This window comes from Mandrillus leucophaeus, unplaced genomic scaffold, assembly GCF_000951045.1.
Source record: "Mandrillus leucophaeus isolate KB7577 unplaced genomic scaffold, Mleu.le_1.0 Scaffold64, whole genome shotgun sequence".
Classification (NCBI taxonomy): Eukaryota; Metazoa; Chordata; class Mammalia; order Primates; family Cercopithecidae; genus Mandrillus; species Mandrillus leucophaeus.
Window position 1 is genome coordinate 5,871,470 of NW_012106919.1, and position 12,844 is coordinate 5,884,313.

The 12,844-nt window shown below is 48.6% G+C and overlaps 1 long non-coding RNA gene across 1 annotated transcript; it reads right to left on the reverse strand.

Moving 5' to 3' along the window:
• Nucleotides 1–651: 651 nt before the first annotated feature.
• Nucleotides 652–6,851, reverse strand: LOC105554376. The gene is made up of 2 exons (XR_001008319.1): nucleotides 6,422–6,851; nucleotides 652–2,528 (listed from the first exon to the last, which is right to left on the reverse strand). It is a non-coding gene; the product is annotated as an uncharacterized LOC105554376 (long non-coding RNA).
• Nucleotides 6,852–12,844: the final 5,993 nt, after the last annotated feature.

Sequence of the window (12,844 nt, forward strand, 5' to 3'; positions counted from 1 at the left end):
CCTACTCAAAGCTGTGTGTGTGTGTGTGTTTGTGTGTGTGTCTGTGTGAGAGACACTTCACTTATCCACACCCCCCACACACCGCACCCAAATATAAAACAAATGCTTCCCCTAACTTCTCTCCTCTACCTCCAAGTCCAACTTAGAGTTCACCTCCTCAATCTTCTGTGGTTAACCACCCCTGAATAACCCCTTCTCCAATCAAACCCCCCACCCATTCCTACTGAGTTTGCACTTAATTCAGTTGCATTGGAATCACTTGCATTCCTTCTGCCGGACTTTGCTTTTTTTTTCTTATCAGGCTCATATGCTTTATCTTCCCAACAGTACCCAGGCTCCACAGGAGCCCATCTGGGTCAGTTGGTTTTATCTTCCCACAGAGCTCAAGCCGAGCTTGGCTGACCACAGGCCCCTGATAAATGCTGCCCTCGACTCTCAGAGAGATGGACAGTCTCAGACCTCGAGCCCGCCCACTTTAACCCATCCAGTCTTACCTCCTGAGGATCAGTAAGCCTAGAGCAATAGGCTAATGAGACAGCTCTGGATATCATTTTAAATATTGTCAACCCAATGAAAGGAGAAAAACTCTAAAGCTTCATTTGCCTCAAACGTCCTCAGATGATAAGGGAAGAATGAGAAAACCGTGTTTAGTTATTTAAAACTGTCTTATTTTTGTGGGCTTTAACTCATTTATGTTTCAAGTTTGCCTTTAGTCTTGGTTGCCTGTCACCTAGAGCAACTTTGACCTCCAGGGCCAGTGACCCCCTTCTGGGTTTCCACTGAAGGGCCCTGCAGGACTGTCCAGGTCAACGGCAGCTATACATGGTGGGAGAACCTGGGCCTTTTCCAAAGGTTAAGCTCACAAACATAAGTTGTGGAGTCGAGGCCTTCCCTTTGTCTAACGGGCAATATCCTTACATCCGGGGCCGGGGATGCAGAGCCCGTGAGCTCCCCCTGCTGTCTGTGGTTGAAGACAAATAGCTGTGCTGGCTCCATTGGCAGAGTTGGTGTTGGTGTTGGTGTTGGTGCTCCAACCTCCTTTTTCTGGAATCTGCCCCATATTCAGTCCCCAGATGGAAGTAAGCTGACACTCAGGTAAGAAGGTGGGGGAAGTCAGGGTGCCTCGAGCGTGGGGTGGACACTGGGGCTGGACGCCATGTTCCACATCCCAGAGCCCATCTGAAAGACCTTCCTTGGCATGCAGCTCAGAGCTGCTCAGAGAGCGTGGAGCTCGGCCCCCAGCTCAGCCCAGGGGCTCTCTGTGCACTCACGGAAAGTGGCATCGTACCGGGAAACGCCAGCGGCCATTCTGGCGCGGGGACGGGGCCTGGGCATCTGTGTGTGCTAGTGCCCAGATGAGAGACTGGGACGGGGTGCGGAGGGCTTGCTTCTTTCCCACCCTCAGGGCTCTTTCAGTGAGGTGGTCCTTCTGAGGCCTGAGATGGTGCCGGGGGTGGCCTCAGCAGGAAAAGGCGCAAGGCAAACAGCGAACAGACAGGTTGGAGCCCCCAGGAGGAGCTGGCTTTGGTCTGTGGTGACTGGGAGAAGGGCCCCTGCTGGGGACAGCTGATAAAGGAGCTGCCACCCCCTCCCCCAGTACCCCCTACCCCCGCCTCCCGCCCCAGGGCCCCACTGGAAGACAGGCTTGATTTTCGTCATCCCGCACAGCACCAGCTTGGTGAAGTTAGCAGGAACCCTCTCATGCCGTCTCCCCACTTCTGCTTCGGACTAAACCCTCCAGCCCAGGCTTCAGGACAGGCCTCTGTCGCCACACAATGGGGACTTGGATAGTGAGTTTTAGGATTCTTTCTAGCTTTCTACCCTGACTAGAAAACAGAAGAGGAAATGCCCTGTTGGCTCTCCCGTGGACCAGAAGACCTTCCCCCAGCTGCTCATTTTTAGTTGGCAATTACCCAAGGTGTCCGAGGCCCCTCCAACACTGTCACTCACTGCCAGGAGAGGCCAGAACTCCAACTCAGGCTGTGCGGCTGGCTGCAAGAGGGTGATGTCTGAGTTAGCTGTTTGGAGACAGAACCACAGGTCAGCTTTAGAGCGGATGCGCCTTCACCGGCACAATGGGAAGCCAAGACAGGCAGGTACCAAGTGATCCTTCAGCATCTGGGCGAGATGCTTTGTCTTTCCCAGAGAAACAATTTCAACGAGTTCTTTCCGGGAGAGAGGGAAAACAAAGCTCAAATACCAGAGCCGCAGAAACCGCCTGAGGCTGATTTGCTCTGACAGGCCGGCGGCTGCCCTCTCCCACGGACAGCCTTGGTCCAAAAGAATAAAGTAGACCTTGCAGACCAGAACTCAAAAGTGCAAGGTGCAGGTTTGCAAAGTGTGTCCCCCAGGCTCTGCGCATCCCCAATCCAGGAGTTGAACCCCCATCCACATGATGCCTTCACAGCACATGAAGAAAAAGAGGGGCAGATTGCAGAGGAGCAGGACAGGCGGACGTGTTGCCAAGAGCAGGCAAAGGTCTGAGCTGACCGCAGCTCTGAATTGGGTCTGGCTGGAGTTGGAGGTAACTGCATTATGGGAAAGATTGAAAGGTTAATATGAAACCAGCTGATACTGAAAGAGAACAATTAGGAAGGTTAAGGGGCTTAATATTAGATTAATGGCTGCCGGAGGATAAAGTTCACAACTTCCAGGAAAGAAGTCGGATTCAGAGAATTCTTCTGAGTGGACCAGACCAAGGTCTGATTTTGTTATTTTTTTTTTCTTCCCAGTAACTGAGAGAAAATTACCATTCATTCACATAAGATTCATTCTCTTCCTCTTCCTGCTTCCTCCTCCTGCTTCCCATCTCTCTCCTGTTTGGAAATGCCTGATTTCATTCCAGTTCTGGAAAGAATCTTAGGGTCCCACCTTCCAGCCTGCATACCCCATACTCCTCTCCACCTGTAGGGGTCCTTCCTCAGTGAGATTTGTGGGACCCTACAAGAATATTTTTGTCAGTGTTGCTTGTATTCTGGAACTATTTCAGGCCACTAAGCGATCTCACAGATCAGTAGCTCAACCCAGGGGAGACATTCCGAGCCAACAAGGAGTTAACCCAAACATGGGGAGACGGGCTGGTGGATTTGAGGTGGCTGAGGAGATTAGGGGAGATGGGGAATTCCCATGGTCTCCAAACCTAGCAATTCCCTCCTGGGAGTTTTTTAACATTCCTTCCTGGGGGAAGGGCCTCTGTTGGGGACAGCTGATAAAGGAGCTGCCACCCTCTCCTCCAGCACCCCCCCCACCTCAGGATCCCACTGGAAGACAGGCTTGGTTTCCACATCCCGCCCAGCACGGGCTTGGTGAGGCTGGCAGAAGCTCTCGTGCAGTCTCTGTGCTTCCGTCAGGACTGAACCCTCCAGCCCAGGCTTCAGGCCAGGCCTTTGTCTGAACAGATTCCCAGGCCCCACCCATCCTGGACTAACTGAATTTGAATCTTTGAGGGCACAATCTGGACATCTGCATATTCTGAAGTTCCTCGATGACCCCATGACCTGCTCAGTTTGGGAACCACTGGCTCAGGGACCACATGGAAGAAAGGCCGGGCAGGGAGGGGCCAGGGGCCTCTCAGACTTTGGGATGGGCCATTCGTGTGATTCGCTAGTTCCCATCCCAGCCGGTGAGTTTCTTGGAGCAGACATTTCCTCTTACTCGTCATTACAATCCCCACACAGGGCTGGCCACATTCAGTACGTGGGAGCTGAATTAAGTTTCCAAATCTCATGGCTCATGTCTGTAATCCCAGTATTTTGGGAGGTCCAGGCGGGAGGATCACCTGAACCCAGGAGTTTGAGACCAGCCTGGGCAACATGGGAAGACTCTGTCTCTACAAAAATTTAAACATTTAAAATATTTTTTAATTAAAATCTTGAAATCTCTCCCCTTCCTAGACCCTGAACCCGTTCAGTTCTCAAGTTGACATGTTCAGAGGCCTGGCTGGTAGAGCCCGGGCCTGGTTTCACAAAATCAGCATGGTCCTGAAACACAAGAGCACAGGAGCCAAAGCTGGAAGGGCCCTTGGAGAACCTCTAGTCCAATAGCTTTCAAAATGTAATCCTAGGTACCCCGGGGTCCCATGGTGGAACCTCAGAGAGCACGAAAGGAAAGGGCAGAGGCCCAGTGGGAGGAACTGCCAGCCCTCCCCCCACCTTCACCCTTCCTTCAACCAGGCCAGCCCTGCTTTCACAGCTTTGTGTAACTTTCGCAACAGCCAAATGCCTTCCCAGTTTCTGCCCTTGTCAACCCCACCCCCAGCCCCTGTCTGTTTTCCAGCTGGTGTCCAGAATGATCATTTCAAAACATAAGGCTGATCATGGCCCTCTTCTGTTCAAGACCCTGCATCTGGCTTTCCATTTCACTCAACACCAATCCAAGGTCCTCTTCACGGCCGGCAAGTCCCACCTGTTCTCGCCCCGGTTGCCCCTGCCTCATCTTAGCCATGCTGGCCTCCTTTGTATCCCTGAATGCACCAAGCAGGTTCTTATCCAGCACCTGGGCAGGTCTTCTTCCTTCTGCCGGAAACGCTCTTCCCCAAATAGCTGCATCCCTTGCTTCCTCTTGTCCTGACCACCCTATCAAAAAAGGCATTCTGTTCCATCAGCCCAGCCCCTTCCTCTACTGTCCTGACTGTCCCTACTGAAATGTAGGCTCCACAGGGGTGAGGACTTTGTTTGTTTTCACTGCTGTGTCCCCGGCACCACGAACAGTGGCTGGCACATAGTAGGTGCTCAATAAATAATCATTTCCTGAATCAATCAGATTGGTTTTGATTCTAAAATTATCCTATACATTTTCTTCTTTACACATTTCTCTATTTTTCAAATTTTCTGCAGTAAATATGCGTGTTTTTACAATCACAAAAAGAAGTAAGTGACATAGTTTTTTCTCTAGGATCAATCTTTAGGAGACTCAGAGCTGCTACAGAATAACTTAAGAAGATGAAAGGAGGCCCTGCTTTGAGCCCCCGGTTCTGAGCAGCACCAGGTCAGTCCTGGTAGACTATAATAATACCACTGATTCCTAATGGTGGACGGGGGAACTTAGTGGGGCTAAGCAGATCCTACTTACCTAACAGCATTTTGTCTTGGGGTCACTCGGGAACGGGAAAGAAGGAGTGAAAACAGGACCAGCAGCAACCCCCTCCCCGCTGAAATGCACCAGGCTCTCCCTAACCCCATACAACAGACATGAGGGCATGGGCTCCCAAGCACCCGCCAGTAAGGCATTGTGGCCATAGGTTATTCTTTAACCGGCACAACTCGCTTTTCTCAGACAGACTTTCTCTTTATTTTTTTCGGGGACTATTACCCTGAGGCCTAGTACCTGCTGCCTCTGCTTATGTGACTGAATCTAGAACAAAGAAGAAGCATCTTAGCTGAGGGGTCAGGGCTCTGGCCTAACAGAAGCCCCGTGGTCTTGTCTCCATGTTAGAGCCCCGTGACTCCAAGTGGGTGGGGGTCCCGGGCTCGCCCATGACTCATTGTTCAAGTTCGTAGAGAACTCAGAAGTTTCACATGAAAGCACAGCCTCGCAGGCTAGAGACAATTCAGGAAACGAAAACCCCATTCACTTGATTATGGGTTCATTTTCTGATGGAGGCTTTTCTGATCCTCTTTCATAACACCCATCTGAAATAGACAACTGAAAAGAGAACTAGGGGGCCGTTTCCCTTCCCCCCTCTAGCCCCAGAGCTCGGTCATCAGAGTCACGTGGACCCTAGCCCCTGGAGCTGGACAGGGCCCAGGGTTCATCTGGCCCGTCTGTTTCATTGTGACTTACCTGGCAGGCCCCCTGATACTCAGGGACATAGCTGCCTGCCTGCTGGGCTGACTTTCCTGCGATGCTCTAGAGCAGAGCCAGCTAGCTTCTCCAAGGAGCTGGTGGTAAATACTCGCTCTGGGCCCTGTCACCTATTCTTGTTTTTTCCTTATAAGCCTTTAGAAACATAAAGCCATCCTGAGCTCACAGGCCTCACAGAAACAGGCTGTGAGGATGGGCAAAGTACAGCCCACGAGCAAGACCCAGCGCACTGCCTGTTTTTGTAAAATAGAGTTTTAGTAGACACAGCCCTGCTGATCTCTTGATGAATTGCCTATGGCTGCTTCCATGCCATTACAATTGCGGAATTCAGTATTGAGACAGAGTCTATAAGGCCAATAAAGCCAAAAATAGTTTCTATCTGCCCCTTCATAGGAAACGTTAGCCAAGCCCTTCTCTAAAGTAAAGTTTCGTATGCATTCATTCCTATTTAACACTCAAAACAATTTTTGAGATTAGTATTAGAGATGAGTATTCCTAATTTTACAGATGAAGAAACTGAGAACCAGAAAGGATGAGGTTTGCTCAAGGTCACATGGCTAATGAGGGGCAGAACCGGAACCCAGACGCAGATCTCATCTCTAAACCAGGGCTTCTTCACCTGGAGAAGCTGCTCCCGAAAGGTGGCAATTGTGAAGTGTGGAATATATCTCCTGTTCAGCCCCATCGAGTAGGATACCAGCAGGTCCCTTGATGCCACAGTCTTTGAGAGACACTGGGCATAGAAAGCAACCAAACTGACCTTGAACAGAAACCTTTAAGATTCTCACCAAATCCCACTGTGCGGAGAACGTCTCCAAGCCCAGTGTGCTCTCTATGCACAGGAAAGATGCCTTTGGCAAGCTGACTGGCTGGCAGGAGAGCTGTCCCCTAAAAGCCAAGTTTGGCTTCTGTTAAACATTTAAAAACAGGTCATCACATCACTGCGAAGAGCCACTGAGCTGCTGCCATCTTCCCACTGAGACGTGGACTGGCCTTCCATCCCCCCAGGTCCCAGGGCTGCCATTTCCTCTACAGCTGGGAACAGCTATGCCATTATTTGTATGAGAGAGACCCCCAGTGGATATTGCTGGTATCACCACCCCTAAGAGCAGCTCAGCAAACACCTTCAAGGCTCCCAGAGCTGTGGGTGTGAACATTTGAGTAATTACCCCAGGACGTAAAACCTAATGAGCCTTGTCGTCTTCAAAATCCTTCCCGAGGGAGGTTGGTGCATACATGTTCTAAAAATGCTGACATTTCACCGAACGTATTTGGACTGCTTCCTTTGCACCTGATTTTTTTTTTTTTTTTTTTTTTTTTGAGATGGAGTTTTGCTCTTGTTGCCCAGGCTGGAGTGCAGTGGCGTGATCTCGGTTCACCACAACCTCTGCCTCCCGGGTTCAAGCGATTCTCCTGCCTCAGTCTCCCAAGTAGCTGGGATTATAGGTATGTACCACCATGCCCAGGTAATTTTGTATTTTTACTAGAGACAGGGTTTCTCCATGTTGTTTAGGCTGGTCTCGAACTCCCAACCTCAGGTGATCTGCCTGCCTCGGCCTCCCAAAGTGCTGGGATTACAGGCGTGAGCCACCGCGCCTGGTCTGTACCTGATTTTATTATGACCTTTCACATGCTTTTAGAGTCTTTTCTGTGGGGCAGATCTGACTTCCCAGAACAGCTCGGCCTTTGTGAAACTTCGTTTTAGCTGCTTTCAGCCTAGCTTTGCTCCAGAACCTGTTTTGTGTGTTCCATAGTGTTGTTAATTCTGGTGGTTGTTATTGTTTGCAGTTTTTTATTTGAATTGGATAACAAAATTATGCATTAGGATTTCCAGCATTTCTGGAAAAGTCAGAAGGCACTTGTTTTGAGTTCTTGCTCAGTAGCTAATAGCTGAAACTAAAGAGGAGCTCTTTGGACAGGCAAGGATTCTCCAGTTTTCCACAGTCCCCACCACTCCCTATTGCCCCTTATTGGCTGTGCTGGTGTTTGATTGCATTGCCTTGTTGGTCCCTAGAGAAGTTTTAAAGTTATATCATACATACAGAATAATTGCCATGAAAATAGCTGCTGCCACAGGTCCCAGACACTATGCTAAGCACAGTATGTACATGTTCTCATTTAACCTGGTGAGATAGGTAGCATTATTCCCAATTTACAGACATAGAAAGTCAGGGTCTGTAAATGTCAGTGTCAGAAAATGTCTTTATAAGGGTTGAACTGAAAATCAGGTTGGACATCTGCACTTTACCATGTCAGATAATAAACTCCTCTAACTGGTTTAGGGGATGTGACTGGCTCAGTAAAGGCCTCAAATAATCACTAGGTTTTCCCCTTTTTCCACCTGCAACATATTCAAGAATGGCTAACCCTGATCTCAGTCATGAAGTAAGCAAAGCGTCTTTGATGTTAAAGACACTGGAATATCCTCCCCTTTCTTCCTCAGGATATCTGTCTTGAACCCCACACCCATGCCAGGTGCCAGGTACTCTGAGATCTTCCCACAGGGCCCAGGGACCCCACTGTGACACAGTGTCTTGGCCTCAACTCTAAGACAGCACCTCACCTTCCAGATTTTTCCCATCCTTTTTTTCTACCAAAACATTCTTTGCTGTGTCCCATACATTCAAGCTCTTGATAAGTCACTACTTAATTTGATAAACGATTTGGGAGATAAGGCATTAACGGACTCATTTATTCTTCTAAAAATTACTTATTGAATGTCTATCCCCTCCTCTTAAAACTATATGAGGGCTACCCATTGCTCCTAAGAGAGTAATGACCAAAATCCTTCATAAGGCCTAAAAGGCTTGTGAGACACTGTGACTGCTGGCCCCTCCAGCCATCCTCTCTGCCCAGCACTCCCCAAGCCTTGTAGTTCCTCAAGCATCCCCTGACTCCATCTACTAAGACTTTACGCTAACCCCGTCCTTGGCCTGGAAAGCTCTTTCACCCCTCTTAGCTGGTGACTGCTTTTTTGTCCTTCAGGTTGTTATGAAGTCACAACTTCATCAAAATGCATTCCCTGACCTCACCGACAGGGTCAAGTTGCACCGTGAGACATGCACTGCCACCATGAACCTATCAGATAAAGTGACCTGAGGGCTGCAGTCCTGCATTTATTTATTTGATGAACATACCTCTACCTCATCAGACAGTGAGTTCCATAATGCCATCGTGGAGGGATTTTCTCTGTTTCTACTCACTTTTGCATCCCCAGTGCCTAGATGCCTAATTCGTATTTGTTGAAGGGAAGTGGGGTAGGGTAGAGGAGGAGTGAGGAAGAAATTTCTATTGCTTCCTACAGTTAAAATGGAGAGAATCTAAAGAACTTTCCCAAGGACCCAGAGCTAGTAAGTGACACAACAAGACACTCAACTCAAGTTTCGAAGGCACGTTTTTTTTCTACCCTATCATAATTTTCTTCTAGGGCCTTGGCAGGCCTCTGTGCACTGTGATAATCACACCCTGAAGATTATTATGACTTTGGAGGCATGCCTGGTCTGGCTCCAGACGAGGTGGTGCAGTATAATGGAGCTGCAGCAGTGTCATTTAGCCACATGTAGGGCAGAATGATGCTAGGCATACCCCGACAGATCTCTGGGTGACATAAAGATGACTTCAACTTGGCGCTCTCCAGGTGGATTCCTTGGGGCGCCACACCTAGACTTAGCGGGAGTGTAAGATTTGAATAATCAGCCTGCTAGAAGAAGAAAAGCGACCATCTATTGTGCCCTTATCATATGCAAAACTTTAATGACACTATTTGGTTGATTCTGACATAAGACCTTCTAAAGAGATACTATTTTCCCCATTTTACAGATGATGAAGCTGAGGTCTGGAGACTGAGTTGCCCAGAAACACACAACGAGTCAGTAGCCATGGAGGAATTGGCTTTGAAATGAAGATGTGTCTGATTTTGAGCAATTTTTTATTCCAAGATGGAGCGCAGCCTCAAAATAGAACAGACTGCTCAACTACCTCATAGAGAACGTGAAAAATAACCCAAGAAGAAGAAAGAATGAGAGGGAGCTGGAATGAATGATCATGGCTGGAGGTTCAGTAGAAGGTTGCTGGCCGTGGGAGCAAGGCCCAGGACCTAAGGAAGAAGGGCTGGCTGGGGCCATAGGAAGCAGGGGATGCAGCCAGATCAGCACCACAGCTGACTGAGGGGGGTGCCGAAGAAGCTCAGACCCTGGCAGGAAAGGACCTGGCTTTCTTGTTTAGAACACTACACAAAATGCAATGCACTGTCAATTCTTGGGTCATCCCCTCCCTCCGCGTTCTTTTTAGCAAAAGGAGTTATTATTTCTACTTTCTATGAAAGCATTCATTTCTTCAAAATCAGATGTCCTAGATCTGGAAGAAAAAAGTGGGTAAAGAGAACCAGCTGTACAGTTCAAAGGAAAATGTAGTGATGCTCTACGTCCTTTGTGTTGTGTCTCTGCCACCTGCTTCTGAGAAAGGGGCAAGAGGGGAGGAAGCATGGGTTCCCCAGGGCAAGAGAGGGGCAGGCGGCAGGGGACAACCCTCAGGAGCAGACTTCTACTGGGCGGTTTTGGCACTCATTCTGGGCTTCAGTTTCCTTGCTCTTAGAGCAGGAGCTGGATCAGACGATCTCTAAGGTATCTTGCAGTTTTGTGCTTCTCCAGCATAAGCCTGGGTGTGGAGCCAGAGTGAGATAAGAAGGACAGTGGTGACCAGGGGTCATCTAAGAGATTGTTTAATGGGGGATAACAGAGTAATTGAATAATAGGAGATTGTGTTTGAAACTTATCTCATCTGCACGAATTTCCACCTTGAGATTTTCTTGCATTGTCAGTCAGAAAAAATAACTGTAGTTTTGAATAGATTGTGGGTGTTATAATCGATTGTGGGTGTCTATAAAAGGTATAGATTTTTGGTGTCAGGCCTAGGTTCACTGAGGTAGACAGCTTCCCCTCTCTGAGCACCAGGCGCCCATGTGTAGAGTAAGGATAAGAGTACATGGCTCACAGGGCAGCTGTGGAAGGGTCAGATGAGTCTCTATACAGATAATACAAAGCACAATGCCTGGCCAAATTCCTGCAAATGTCATCTGTCCTCCTCCCCTCAAACCTCTTCTCCTCCTACTGAGGAGGGAAGCACCCAAAGTGGAGAATAGAGTTAAACAAGTTCAAATTCTTCAAGGATATAGTAAATGCTCAAATGTGATCTGTCCAGTTCTTTCGTATATAATATTCACGACAATCACATGGACCAGTTATTGCTATTCTGTTGTACCAGTGAAGAAACTGAAGGTCAGGGTTGTCTTCAGCTCATAAATAGAACTGAGATTTGAAACTCAGTCTACTGAATCCAACCCTAAATACTCTTGTCACAGAGCTACGCATCAGGGGTAGACGTGGTGGCGGAGAATCCACTGGGAGAGCCCCAATGGTTTATGCAATCAGACTTGATCCACCCCCATGTTCTTAGGCAGCCCTGGTGCCAGGACCTTCTCACCCTTCATTCTAGCTGAAATGCAACCAGCATCACTGTCTCCCAGTGCAAGGGGATCTCTCAACTTCCTCCTATGGTTTGTCAAGTCTTTTATATCATGACCACTCCAATTCATCAAAGCATTCACGCTTATTTTGTGCCTCAGTGTTTCGCAATGATTTCACTCACTGTGAGTAGAGACAGCATTATTTTCCTCATGTTGAGGTTGGGAGCAGGCTCAGAGCAGGCTCAGGGAGCTTGCATCACTTGATGGAGGCCCCACAGCAGGGCCCGTGTGGGCAGCCCAGGACCCTGCACTCATGGCGCCTGCCACTGCAGAAGATGCCCTTCACCAGTCACTGGGTCTTAACCCTGTGGCTCCAGCAGGCCTCTCAGTGGGTTTGTGTCACCCAAAGGCTGATGAAAAACAGGGGAGTGGGGTGGCAGTGAGAAAGCACTTAGGAATTCAGTGATAACAAGGCCACCCATTCTCTCTCTCTAAGCAAGTAATAGTGACAGTTCCTTGTGCATAGTCTTCCTTAAACTTGCAGTGACATTAATTCCACCATGATTAGCAGCTGAGGCTGTGGGGAGACAGCAGGGTGATGAGTCACTTTATCTAGCTGGGTGTTACATCCGGGGCGATGTTCTGTTGCATTCGCCACCCTCCCCTGTCCCAGCTCAGGGCCTTAACAGTCTAACACGGCTGGGACTTTCTCAAAGGCTCCCCTGACCACACCAGTTCCTCAGGAAGCTCTAAACCCCAGCTTCAGCTCTACTGATGTCACCCTACTTCCCTTTAACCCTTTTTGAGGCCTGGTTTAGAATTTGTATCTCAGCCAGAGCTCTTTCCATGACAGCTTTGTCCATGCTGTTTACTCCTGGATAGTTCTCAGGCCCAGCCATCTACCAACCCATGCCTGGAGTCAGGCAGACCTGGATGGAAATCCTGGTTCCACCACTGACTAGCAATGTAACCTTAACCATGTTACTACTACACTTCTATGAGCTTCTGTTTTTCCATCTGTACAGTGGGACTAATACTACTTACCTACTCCTACTGAGGGGTGAGATGCAGCAGGGAATGTGCTTAGCACAGGGCCTGGAAGAACATAGTAAATGCTTAATGGTAATTCCAGCACTTTGGGAGGTCAAGGTGGTCAGATCGCTTGAGTCCAGGAGCTCAAGACCAGCCTGAGCAACACAGCAAGACCCTGTCATAAAAAAAAAAAAAAAGAAATTGCTCAATGAATGATTGTGTGTGTGTGTGTTCCCCCTGAGCATTTGACTTTTCTTTTCTGTATTTTTCCATCATATACCAATTACAGACCACACGGCTCACATCATTTCTGTCTTCTCAAGCATCCTGGTTTCTTTTCATTCTTTCTTTTGTTTTTGACTTTTTAGCTTCTTTTTTCTGGACTTTTTTTCTTTTCTTTTCTTTTTCTTTTTTGACAGAGTCTCGCTCTGTTGCCCAGGCAGGAGTGCAGTGGTGTGATCTCGGCTCACTGCAACCTCTGCCTCCCGGGTTCAAGCAATTCTCCTGCCTCAGCCTCCTGAGTAGCTGAGACTACAGGCACCCACC